The sequence below is a fragment of the Pteropus vampyrus genome, unplaced genomic scaffold (genome assembly GCF_000151845.1).
Source record: "Pteropus vampyrus isolate Shadow unplaced genomic scaffold, Pvam_2.0 Scaffold276, whole genome shotgun sequence".
NCBI classification, from domain to species: Eukaryota; Metazoa; Chordata; class Mammalia; order Chiroptera; family Pteropodidae; genus Pteropus; species Pteropus vampyrus.
In genome coordinates, this window is record NW_011889057.1 from 1,219,252 (window position 1) to 1,223,750 (window position 4,499).

Sequence of the window (4,499 nt, forward strand, 5' to 3'; positions counted from 1 at the left end):
ATCACCATCAAGCCAGTATTACAGGAAATGTTGGAGGGACTTCTTTAAGAAGAAAAAACATGTATCCAAAACAGGAATAAAGAATGATAACAACTACATTCCAATCAATAAGTGCCTTAAGTGGAAAAGAATTAAGCGCTCCAACCCAAAGATAGAGCGGCTAAAAGGATAAGAAAACAAGACCCCTAGATGTGAAAAAGAAGGGGATGGAAAACGATATTACTTTGATGGACCTAGAAGGTATTTAAGTCAGACAGAGAAAGATAAACACTATATGATTTCACTTATACATGGAATCTAAGGAATAAAAAGAACAAACTAATCAAAAACAGACTCACAAATATAGTGGACTATTTGGTGACGGACAGAGGGGAAGGAGGTTGAGGGGCTGAGAGAATGAGGTGAAGGGTTAAAGAAGTACAAATTAGTAGCTGATGGATGGTCACTGGGATGGGGAGCATGGCATAAGGAATGCAATTAGTATTAATAAGTTGGCTAGGCAGAAGTCAGGGGAGGTAGCGAGCAATTGGAGGGATCATTTTACGAACTATATGTCTAACCAATGTACTGTATACTTGAAACTAATTAAATTAAAAAAAACATAAAAAAAGAACAAATTATTTGGTAAAGATAGCATGGATTTATCTCATGGTGGGGGGGCTTGCATTGAGACTTACATACTGGGCATGTCCCAAATTCCACACAGCATCCTGATCTGTCATAGATACTTTAAATGCAGTTAAATCCACAGTCATAAGAGCTGTGCTTGCATAGAATTTTGGGCCATCTGAGGAGCTTTTTCATACTATGAGCAGTTTTTTGGATTATTTGATAAATGGGCCAGAAGAGCATTTTCAAGTGTGGTATATATTATTTCTCAAATGTGGTGTATTGTACCTCTTGCTTACTATTAGGAGGTGCAAATGCAGTTATTTTTGTTTCACTTTGAAAGTCTATCCTGATATGCCCTTAAGATGTCTGGAATCCCAGAAACTTCACTGAGGAAGCAGGGAGCTACAGTGTTTTGGAATTTATCTTCCTCCCTTTGGCAAGCATGTACCTTACCATGGAATCCAGCTACTCTTTGTTTCTCAGGTCTTGTTGTCCTCATTAGAGTGGAGCAGTGTGATGTTTTGTGAGCTGGTGAGTTTAATAACCAGTTATTACTGTGTAACAACCACAAAATCTTAGTATCATACCAAGAAAAAGCATCTATTTCTCTTTACATCTTTAGGTTGGCTTAGGGTTAGCTGAACTCATCTTGGCTCAGCTGAGTGATTGTAGTTTTAAGCTGTGGGTCTGGCTAGCCTTGGCTCTTTTTGGTAGGATGGTGTCATGTCTACTCTGTATGTATTCATTCAGGTGTCCAGGCTAAGGAGCAGTAGCTCCTTCCGTGAAGCTTCTCACTCAAGATGAAGGTGGAGGAAAAATACTGCTTTCTCAGGTCCCGTACTCTTGGGGTCTTCTGTTCTCTCTTAAAGAGAGAGAGAACAAAGAAACACATGTTGTTCAGAACAGATATGAACATGGAAAGGAGACACTTCTTAGGAGAAGTCAGGAGCCATAGGAGGAATAATGTGGGATTTTTGTATGCTTTCAACTTCTTAAAGGGATTCACATCATAAAGACTTCTAAGTTAAGCTTGTTAAGAGCTTGGAAAAAGTGGTAAACAGGTGAAAAGCCAAGGCTACTTAAAATACTTAGAAACACTTAGGAGAGTGAACCTTAAAACCAGTAAGAGGTTGTATTTCAGTTAGACTTTGGCACCAGGCAAATTTAACTACTAGTGCTAGTTCAAGCACTCAGCTGTGTGACCTTGTACAGGTTATTTCACCTCTTTAAGCTTCAGTTTCCTTATCTGTAAGATAGAGAGAAATTAAGCAGATCTAAAAAGTCCATATGAGGCATGCCTTGCTAATTTATTACTCTCAGTATATAAATTCTCAAATGATCAAGGTTCTTCACTTAAAAAAATGTTCAATTCTAGGCTCCCATATTCATTTGTCCAACCATCCATCTATGTTCAATTCTAGGCTCCCATATTCATTTGTCCATTATTTATTTATCCATTTGACAGCTAATTATTGAGCACCTACCATTTCTCGGCGTTATAGATAGAATTGTGATAAAGAAGATATTATCCCTGCACTCCTGAATCTTACAGAATATAGGTGGACACAAACTCTGAATATATAGCCATTGCTGTCACATACTAGTAATGAGAAAGCACAGATACTAGTAATGACCACAGATATTAGGGAATATAACACAGATATTAGAAGAACATAGGTTATTCTCCTTTTCATTTCTTCCCTCTTGAAGTTTCATTTTACTATTGCTAAATTTTCAGCTCTCACCCACCAATTCCCACTGTAGTCTGATTTCTTCCTACTCCATCCAATTTCTACATTTGCTGAAAATGACTGAGATCAACAACATACTATTGTTAGTTCTCATACTTTAATGCTTCATGTTAATTACTCCCTGCAGCATTTCACATTGCCAGTCACCTATATTTCTTGAGACATTCTCTTCCTATGAATTCCACAAACCTATTGCCTTTCTTATCATCTCTTCAGCCTCTTCTGCTCTTTAAATTTGGAGAGAACACCTAGAGTTTAATATTTGAACTTCTTCTATACTTGCTTCTATTCTCAATTTCCTCTATACCCACATAAATTACTATTTCTAAATCCATAAATCTGGTCCCAGATCCAGATGCCCTGAAGTTATGGGTATTTAATTTATTTAACATGAGAGCCGACTTAATTCAAAACTAAAACTATCATCTTCACAACTTTTTTCCTTCTCCTTTTTGTTTTATTGAAATTAATGACAATGTTTACTCAATCCTGTTGGACTAAAATTTTATGCTTCTACCAACAATATTATTTCAACCCAAATTTCTCTTCCTCTATTTTTGCTTGATCGACTTATTCCTGCTTAAGACTCAGTTAAATGGCATTTCCTCTGAAAACATATATTTACTCTCTAACTCAGATCAAGCTGCTTTTTCGTCTACAAAACCTTAATCATTTATTTATATGAATACTTACCAGGCTATAATTCATTTTCAACTCTTTCTCACTGCCCTGGAGTTTAACTTTTTATCAGATACCTAGTAACTGGTAGAGAGCTCGGTACACAGTAAGGACTCATCCAATACAGCTTCAATTCTGAAATTCTTTAAAGATTCACAAGCTTTTTGACTGTATCTTTGAAGGCTTGTTTTATCTATTGGTTCCATAGGGTAGAAATGAAGGAGTTCAACAAAGGTACAATTGAAGTGATAAGTAGAGCTACTCTCTTGTTTAATGTGTCCCCTTCTTTTGTTGAGGGCTTAACATAAATGAAGAAGCAGTTTCCATAAGAGAGGGAGATGACAATCATGTGGGAAGAACAAGTGGGAAAGACTTTTGTCCTTTGCTGGGCAGAGGGGAGCTTCAGAATAGTCCTGATGATGAATGTGTAGGAGAGAATCACTAGCACCAGAGTGACAATTAGGGTCACAGATGCCACAAGGAAGACAATCATCTCTATGAGGCTTGTGTCTGAACAGGAGAGTTCTCCAAGGGGCTCATAGTTACAGAAATAATAATTCAGCCTGTTTAATGCACAAAAGTCTTGCTGACTCATCAGAGTGGTTGGTAGTATAATAACTATTAACCAGACAGCCAAGAACAGAGAACCAGCTGGGTACAGATTCTGTTGCTCACGATGGTTACATAGTGAGCATGGGATATGGTAGCCAGAAGATAAAACTGTTTCTGCAAGGAATATGGCAAAGAAATACTGAGTGAAGTAGCCAGCAAAGCTGATATTCATTTTTCAAGTTGTGATGCTGATCAGAACCCAGGGAGTGATGTTTGTGGAGGAGATTTCTAAAAAGAAGTTCCAAAGAAAGAAATACATGGGACCTTGGACTTAAAGAGGATTTTATGAATATGACCTCAAAGGCAAGGGAAGTAAAAGCTAAAATAAATGAATTGGACTACATCAAACTAAAAAAGTTTCTGCTCAGCAAAAGAAATCATCAACAAGTTAAAGAGACAACCATCCAAATGGGAAAATGTACTTGCAAGCAACATCTCCCATAGGGGCCAGAATATACAAAGAACTCATATGACTCAATAACAACAATACAGCAAACGATCCAATCAAAAAATGGGCAGGGGACCTGAACAGACACTTCTCCCTAGAGGACATACAAATGGCCAACAAATATATGAAAAGATGCTCAACATCGCTAGCTATTAGGGAAATGCAAATCAAAACTACAATGAGATACCATCTCGTACCTGTTAGAATAACTATCATCAACAGGGCAAGTAACAACAAATATTGGACAGGATGAGGAGAAAAAGGAACCCTCATACACTGTTGGTGGGACTGCAAATTGGTGCAGCTACTATGGAAAACAGTATGAAGGTTCTTCAAAAAGTAAGAATCGATCTACCATATGATCCAGCAATCTCTCTCTTGGGTATTTACCCCAAAGA

The 4,499-nt window shown here is 37.5% G+C and overlaps 1 pseudogene; it reads right to left on the reverse strand.

Annotated features, from left to right (window-relative positions):
• Nucleotides 1–3,186: 3,186 nt before the first annotated feature.
• On the reverse strand, nt 3,187–3,912 carry LOC105302615 (annotated as a pseudogene).
• Nucleotides 3,913–4,499: the final 587 nt, after the last annotated feature.